This window comes from Bison bison, unplaced genomic scaffold, assembly GCF_000754665.1.
Source record: "Bison bison bison isolate TAMUID 2011002044 unplaced genomic scaffold, Bison_UMD1.0 scf7180017864471, whole genome shotgun sequence".
NCBI lineage: Eukaryota > Metazoa > Chordata > Mammalia > Artiodactyla > Bovidae > Bison > Bison bison.
This window is the reverse complement of record NW_011495032.1, coordinates 27,896,288-27,905,265: the sequence shown is the minus strand read 5'-3', so window position 1 is coordinate 27,905,265 and position 8,978 is coordinate 27,896,288. Positions and strand designations below refer to the sequence as shown.

The following is an 8,978-nucleotide window of genomic DNA, read 5'->3' as shown; positions in this document are numbered from 1 at the left end:
CAGAAATAGATGTTTTTCTGGAACTCTCTTGCTTTTTCCATGATCCAGCGGATGTTGGCAATTTGATCTCTGGTTTTACAAGGGTAGGGGTTAGCAATTATGAAACAACTTTATGTGTATATTCAGTTCAGTTCAGTTCAGTTGCTCAGTCGTGTCTGACTCTTTGTGACCCCATGAATCACAGCACGCCAGGCCTCCCTGTCCATCACCAACTCCCGGAGTTCGCTCAGACTCACGTCCATAGAGTCAGTGATGCAATCCAGCCATCTCATCCTCTGTCGTCCCCTTCTCCTCCTGTCCCCAATCCCTCCCAGCATCAGAGTCTTTTCCAATGAGTCAACTCTTTGCATGAGGTGGCCAAAGTACTGGAGTTTCAGCTTTAGCATCATTCCTTCCAAAGAAATCCCAGGGCTGATCTCCTTCAGAATATTGGATCTCCTTGCAGTCCAAGGGACTCTCAAGAGTCTTCTCCAACACCACAGTTCAAAAGCATCAATTCTTCGGTGCTCAGCCTTCTTCACAGTCCAACTCTCACATCCATACATGACCAGTTGAACAAAGAATTAAATACATTATAGATAATGAAAGCCAGCATTTTCACAGCATGAAAATGTAATTACAAATAAGGATGGGGGAAGGTGACAGTGAACACTGGTGTTGGATTAGGACTGGAGGTTCAGGATAAACACATTTTTAAAATGTATACACAGATTTGGAAATAAGTATAGAGGTATCTGTAGTCAAGTATGTATATAGACTTATTTATTTATTCATTCATTTACCTATCTATGTATCTATTTATTTCCAAGTTCTGTCTGCTGAAACTACAGTAATGAGCACTCCTAGAGCCCAGATCTTGGTTTGAGTAGGAGTCCTTAATAAAAGGAATCAAGCCTCCAAAGGAAAGTGGTTTATTCTTGGGGTATGGCAAGAAAAATATGAAATAGTTCTAGAGCTTCTTATAGAACCAAAAAGAAAGTTCTTAGAAAAGCTTGGACAAATAAAAAGGGAATAGGAGCTACCCAAAAGAGTTCCCAATAGTCAAAGTTGGAAAAACCTGAGCAACAAAATTATAACAGGACTGGGTAAAATAAATATCCATGAATCTATAATGATATAAATAACTGAATAAATAATAGTAGAAGGAGAGAGGATAGCTCTTCATTAGAAAAGAATTCTAACTAGTGAATGTAGAAGGAAAGAATGAAGTAAAAACAATACTGGAATACCAAGTAACAGTTGTTACTGACGGGAATCATGGATGGATGCTAAAATTAGTGGGTAAGAGTTTGAAGAGAAATAGAATATTTGCATAGTCTCAAAATATATCCCTGAGGGATGTGTTAATTATAAAGGGAATCCAGCAGATACCACCTTAATGATACAATTAAGATGAATATCATTAATTATAAGACATTTTGACATCATGGACCCCATGAGAAGGGCATGTCCCTTCTGTAGTATTCTGGCCAAAAATACATAACTTGAGTTTAATCATGATAATCATCAGACAAACCCAAACTGAGGGATGTTCTACAAAATAATGGATGAATACTTTTCAAGGCATCTAGGTCATGAAAGACAACGAAAGACTAAGGAACTATGCAGAACATTGGAAACCAAGGAGACATAAGAACGAATGCAATGTGGAATCCTGGATGGACCTTGACACAGAAAAAGAACATGGAAAAACTTTTGAAGTTCAAATAAGGTTTACTTTCCTGTAAGTCTAAAATTATTTCAAAATAAACAGCTTTTTCTTCAGGAGGGAGAGGGGGGTTGTTTGTTTGCTTTTTGGCCAAGTTGAGAGGTATGTGGGAACCTGTGCCCCCTGCAGTAGAAGCAGAGTCTTAATAGAAGCAGAGATTTAACCACTGGATGGCCAGGGAAGTCCGATAAATTTTCATTTCTCTGCAATAAATGTCCAAGAATGCAACTGCTGGGTCTTATGGTAATTGCATGTTTCTTTTTTTCTTTTTTTTGACCTCACCTCTTGGGAGATCTTACTTTCTCAACCAGGGATGGAACCTGTGCCCCATGCAGTGGAAGCTCAGATTCCTAACCACTGACTCCCAGGGAAATCCCCCAAAACAAACAATTTTAAAATAAAAAGAAAGACAAGCAGAAGGTAAAGGATGATTAACAAAGAGGGGGTAGAAGGAAATGTAGTGACTTTATCCTCTTTTGTTCCTATTATTTCTTGAGGGACCTGTTATTCATCCCTTTCCTATAATCAAAGGCAGACCTCCCCTAAACAGGAATCGGTAGATAGTCTATCTGTTTCTGAAACTTCCAGAAACAGGTTCACTTATTTCCCTCCCTTTCTAAAATATGCTGATTCATCTTGGACTTCTTTGCTGGGAATTTACTAGAATCAAAATGGAAAGGAAGTGAAGCTAAAGCATAAGCAACGAAGGTGGGAATACTGGCATTAATGCCAGATGAGAGTATTAACCTAAAACAGTACAAAGATATGGTGAAGATAAGGAGCAGAAATGGCTAAAATGGAAGGAGATAAATGATTAAATATACACAAGCCATAAATATACTGTAACTACCAACCTCCCAAAGCTTTGGCATTGTCTACTTTGAACACTGCCCTTTTAGGAAGTTACTATTTAGGACATCTGTAACTAGTAGATCTGTAATAAAAACTTGATTTTGACTGCTAAGTATTGAAGAAAGGCAAATTTTAACAGCTGTCATTTTGAAAAAAATTTGATTTTGAATTTTTTGTGTACACTATGCCACAAGTATGCCATAATCATTCACACATATTTTTTAAAAAAGCAAATGGATTCAAATATGAGACCTCACTTTAATACTTCTCAATTAAAACATATCAGTGTGTGCTAAATCACTTCAGTCATATCCGACTCTTTGTGACCCTATGGACTGTTGCCCGTCAGACTCCTGTGCCCACAGAGATTCTCCAGGCAAGAACACTGGAGTGGGTTATCATGTCTTCTTCCAGGGGATCTTCCCCATCCAGGGATGCAACCCATGTCTCTTATGTCTCCTGCGTTAGCAGGCAAGCTCTTTACCACTAGCACCACTTGGGAAGCCCAAATCACTGAAGAGGCTGCCATTTTTTTTCTTTGCCAATTACTAAAATTTGACAGAGGAACTGCACAGGGTATGGAATAATGCAGTAGTCATTTGTGAAATTATACTTTAAAATAGTAATATAATAGCTGGTATCTTTTTGCCAGAATACTGGTTAAAATCAGATTCTATGATTGCTTTAAAGAATTCCAAAAATCATTTCAGACATTGCTACATTCCTAGAGCTTAGGTACATTCTAAAATCATCCCTATAGATCTGCGTGCACACATAGCTTCACTCAATAGCATTTTTCAAAAGCTCAGGCCCACTGGAGACCAATACCATGATGCTCTGGGAGGAGAGATCTGCCTGCCTGTCAATACGGCAGCTGTAAATTATAACCGTGTATTTGATTGCCTCTAACAGTTTTGGTGGTGGCAGGGATTTGAAGCAACACCAGAGGCGGTTCAATGAATTTGTAGTGAACTAGCTGAATTATGGAGCCTTTGAGAACAACCGTTGCTCATATGCTTCAAATTCACTACAATTTTTCAATCAAAGTCGACGAGGATCAGTACTTGGCCTCTCAAACTCTCTTCTGTATTTTCCCTGGGATGTTTTTTTCATGGCCTCCTGCTTCAAGACTTTGAAGGGATCCGCTGATAACTCCTAACTATAGCCTATCAGCAGCTGCCTTAGAAGTACCCTGAGATCATTCTCTTATCCTCTTATTATTTGAAAAAAAAATCTTGCCTCTTTTCTACTACCTCCCAGCCCTCTGAGCGCTCGCAAGCTGTTCCCCAGAAGCCACATCTGGATGATCTCTGAAAACACAGAAACACCCTAGCATGGAACTCCCATTTAGTTTTCCTATTCTGAATACAAACAGGTCAGCCTTGGGCCTTCTTGGTAAAACAAAGGAAAATGAAACAGGTTCGAAACCTCCGTAAGGGAGGTGGCTCTCTCCAGGGCCTCTGATAGGCTCCAATCTCTTTGTTCAAATGGTCTGCTTGGGTCACTAAGACCTTTACATTGGTTGATTGATGGGTTACGCTGTACTGTTAAGGAATTCCAATGCATCCTCTCTTCCTGGCTTTTATATTTTAAACATGGTAAAACCATAAACAAATGCTAAACCCTTGATACTTCAGCAAGGGATTTTAGAGGTTTGCAAGTGGTGTAAGTTGTTTGGGAGTGGGGAGAGTAGGGACAGTGAGACAGTGATCTAGATGAAGACATATTTTATTTCTAAAATTGAATTACACTAATGTGACCCTGGCCTTGAGGTCAAAGGGATTAAAGGGTCCCAGAGTTCTGTGGGTTCTCAGGTTATCTGTGAAAGACATGAGTCAGGGGTCCCCAGCTGGCTACTGGAGTTGGTTGGAGGTAGGGACCCATTCTTAGTACTCTGCAGACTTCTGCCAAATGGAGACTTGGAGCCCCTTTCCTCTGAACAGAGGGTGTGAACTGAGGACCCCCTACATGGCCTTCTCACTCAGGTACTGGTGCTTTCTCCTCTCTCTCCCGTCCCATCCTTACTTCAGGCATCCTCTTCTACCTATCTCACTCTTAACCCTGGCAATCACAGCCCTTGGTAGTGTTCCAAACTTCTATAACCAAGAAGAGCTTATTAAAAATGGACTCTAGGACCCACACAAACTTTGAATCAAAATTTCCAGAATGAGAATCTATATTTTAGGACTTCCCTGGTAGTCCAGTGGTTAAGACTCTGTGCAGTTACTGCAGGGGGCACGGGTTCAACCTTTGGTGGTGGAGCTAAGATCCTGCATACCAAGCGATGTGGCAAAAAAGAACCCCAGCAGGCATGGGAAGTACTGACCTCTGGACTATCCATTAAACTTTTTCTTCTTACTGTAAAATAGCAATTTCTTAATTCACTGAAACTTCCCCCAAAACATTTTTTCTCTTAACTGAACCTTGCTTCACTTGTGGCCCTCACAAATGGGAGCTGTTAATTCTCCTAGTGTTCTTATTTCATAGGCTTCTTGTAAAGTGTGCAGAAAAGGTCCAACATGTCCTAAATGCTTGATTAATATTAGCTATTATTTTCATCTCTGGGCCTGGAGGATGTTCCAGCATTTTCCTGCTTCTACTACTTAGACAGCTACTTCCAGACTTTAAAGAACAAAACCAAAGAGAGAACAGACCGCCTCTCCATCTTCACTGCAGACCTCTCCTGCCTCCAGGACTCCCAGGAACTCACACCTATTTCCCTAGGCTCTCCACCGCCTCTATAAAGCTACAGGCCACGCCCACAAAGTTACAGACAACACCCACCTCCCATTCACTTCCCTGTCTTGGAACTGCTCAGTACTGATTGTACTTCTCCCTCCTCACCTCTCATTTACATTCTCCATGGCAGTGAACCCAGATTTCATGCTGCTATCAAATGACATGGACACCACTTCCTTCTCAGTGGCCTGTGGTACTTGAATGCATCAGCCATGATTTCCCTTAAGTCCCTGTATCACCCTCAGATTTATCTACAGCAATGAGCAGATCACCTAAGCTGATGCTCCATCCTCTGCCCCTCCCAGTCCTTCTTGTCATCAGTTCTCTCTCCTCTTGCTTTGCTTGGTTGTCCCCGGGTCTCAGACATCAATGCCACTCGAGTGTCTCCCAGGTTGCCTGGGGTGTTAACAGCTCCTCCAGCCTCTGTGGCCCAAACCCGTCAAATCCTGCTTTCTTTGCTTCCTCACCTCCCACGTGTTCTCCGACTCACTCCTCCATGTGGTGAGGACTTGCAAGGGCTGTGGACTCTGCCTGCTTGGATCCCCAGCAGTCTCTAGTTATCCAGGGGCCTTCCATGTTACTCAGCCCTCCAACCTGCTTTCTCCTTTGTCAAGTGGAGATAACTATCAAACCAGTGCTCTGCAACAACCCAGAGGTGTGGGACGGGGTGGGAGGTGGGAGGGAGGTTCCAGAGGGAGGGGACGTATGTACCCCTATAGCTGATTCATACTGATGTATGGCGGAAACCACCACAATACTGTAAAGCAATTATCTGCCAATAAAAAATAAATCTGAAAAAAAGGAAAAGACATCACAGGATTAGAAAAAGTTAAATGAGATAATATATGCTTAAGTGCTTGCAATAGCCTCCAGCACAAAGAAAACGCTCAATAAGCATCTGCTCTAACCTCTGGGTTTTACCTCAGGGAAGTTTTTTTTTTTTTTAATTTTTAAAATTAATTTAATTGTAGGATAATTACCTTATAATATTGTGATGGTTTCTGCCATACATCAACATGAATCGGCCATAGGAATATGTGTTCTCCCCATCCTGAAATCCCCTCACACCTCCCTCCCCACCCTATTCCTCTATGCTGTCCCAGAGCACTGGCTTTGGGTGCCCTGCTTCACGCATCAAGCTCGCACTGGTCATCTGTTTTACATATGCATATGTTTCAGTGCTATTCTCTCAAATCATCCCAGGCTCTCCTTTTCCCACTGAGTCCAAAAGTCTGTTCATTATGTCTGTGTCTCCTTTGTTGTCCTGCATGTAGGATGGTCAGAATCATGTTTATAAATTCCATATATATGTGTTTGTATACAGTATTTGTCTTTCTCTTTGTGACTTACTTCACTGTTTAAGTATAAAGGCTCTAGGTTCATCCACCTCATTAGAACTGACTCAAATGCATTCCTTTTTTATAGCTGAGTAGTATTCCATTGTGCATATGTACAACTTCCTTCTATAGACTCCCCTAGCAAAGATCACAGGCTTCCCTGATGGCTCAGTCGGTAAAGAATCCACCTGAAATGTGGGAGACCTGGGTTTGATCCCTGGGATGGGAAGATCCCCTGGATGAGGGCATGGCAACCCACTCCAATATTCTTGCCTGGGGAATCCCCATGGATTCTCCAGACAGAGGAGCCTGGCGGGCTACAGTCCATGGGGTTGCAAAGAGTCGGACACGACTGAGCAACTAAGCACACAGCACAGCAAAGATCACAGAGGACTCCTGTGGTACATTTTCAGACCTTACCCTGTGAAATCAGCACTCTAAGCTTTGTCAAAGTCTCTCACTGCTCACAGAGAAAGTTCTCTTGTCATGCCTATGTTTCTGTCTTTTCCTCCTTACTGTTCACAAGGTCTTCTTTTTCCCCAGCTCCCTTTCAAACCAGAACCTAAAACAAGATATCTCCACCAGTGTGTCTAGATGCTCCACAAACTCTAGTACAAAAATTCATTATCTTTCTCTCTAAGCCCTTTCCCCTCCTCCTTTGTAGTCTACCACAGCACATTTGGGGCTTCCCTTGTGGCTCAGCTGGTAAAGAATCTGCCTGCAATGCGGGAGACCTGGGTTCGATCCCTGGGTTGGGAAGATCCTCTGGAGAAGGGAAAGGCTACCCACTCCAGGATTCTGGCCTGGAGAATTCCACGGACTATATAGTCCATGGGGTTGCAAAGAGTTGGACACAACTGAGCGACTTTCACTTTCACAGCACATCCCCAATTTCCTGTATTACAAACATAGAAATTTCTTCTCGGTTCCCTCTCTTTGCCAGTGCCTTTCAGGTTTTCCATCAGTCTCCTGCTAACTAGATGTCTTGCCACAACTCTCTTCTGTTTTAGTCCATTCACCACATAGCCCTCAGAGAATTCATGCTAAGAATATTTATAAATGTGTAGGAGTATTGAAGTCTTGATCAAAATTCTCCGTTCACTCCATACTGTCTTTGAAATCAAGTTCAAACCCTTGACCTTGACACAGAAGGCTCTTCTCAGCCTTTCTTCAACTCACTTCTTTAGCCTTATTTTGTATTACTCTCTCAAGAAATAAATGAATGAATGAGTAAATGAATAAATGAGGTTTTCATCTCTAAGGTCACTTGAAATCAGGAATATATCTCAATTATCTGTGTCTCTTACATTGTACTGGGTTGGCCAAAAAGTTCATTTGGGTTTTGCATAGCATTCTATGGAAAAACCCAAATGAAATTTTTGGCCAACCCAATATCCCACAGTGCTTTGCCCACTCTGAGTGTTAAATAATAATTTCTAATAAATACATACAAGAAGTTTCATTTTGAGGAAAATACGATTCAGCAGAGTTGGATAAGACAAATACTAGGGTGAAACTTAATACCAAAACTGATTATAAGTACAAGAAAACTAAGAGAGGAGGAAAATTAAAAATTCTGTTTGGCCATGTAAGGGTATTCCTAATTATATTATGGGATTGCCTATGTCAACATTTACTATTCATGTCTAATTACCAGAAGGAGCCATTACATTTTTGCATATAATTAAATGTATTACGTTAATTTAATATTTTACTCCCTTATAAAATAACCTATTTATCATTTATGCTCAGTCTTCTTTGTGTTTTGTGCTCATGCCTGGTGATCTACCCAACCTTTGAAGAGTTAGAAGAAATTCTTCCCTAAAATTTTCATGGTCTGATTCTTTTTACTTTTATACTTTTAATCTATTTCTTTGCACAAACTAAACACTGTCATAGTAAAGGACACTAATTAAATTCTGTTGCCACCACTTGATGGAGTATTACACAGCCATTTAAAAATGATGGATATGAGAACTATAGCAGTGTGTAAACTTGGCTATGATCAGATCAGTCGCTCAGTCGTGTCCGACTCTTTGCGACCCCATGAATCGCAGCACGCCAGGCCTCCCTGTCCATCACCAACTCCTGGACTTCACTCAGACTCACGTCCATCGAGTCAGTGATGCCATCCAGCCATCTCAGCCTCTGTCGTCCCCTTCTCCTCTTGCCCCCAGTCCCTCCCAGCATCAGCATGAAATAAAGGCAGAAAACAAATTTACACGCAAAATAAGGCAATATATAGGATAAAAAGCTAAAAAATAGTTAAGGTGGTATTGTTATAGGAATGGATTATGGGGAAGTGGGTATCTTCTATTTTATTTTCCCCCAGTTTTCTGTAA

The 8,978-nt window shown here is 41.3% G+C and overlaps 1 protein-coding gene across 2 annotated transcripts in view; it reads right to left on the bottom strand.

The window, feature by feature from the left end:
- Nucleotides 1-8,978, bottom strand: part of PARD3B (par-3 family cell polarity regulator beta) — a 1,088,076-nt gene that overhangs the window by 247,377 nt on the left and 831,721 nt on the right. The gene's annotated exons all lie outside the window — the stretch shown is intronic.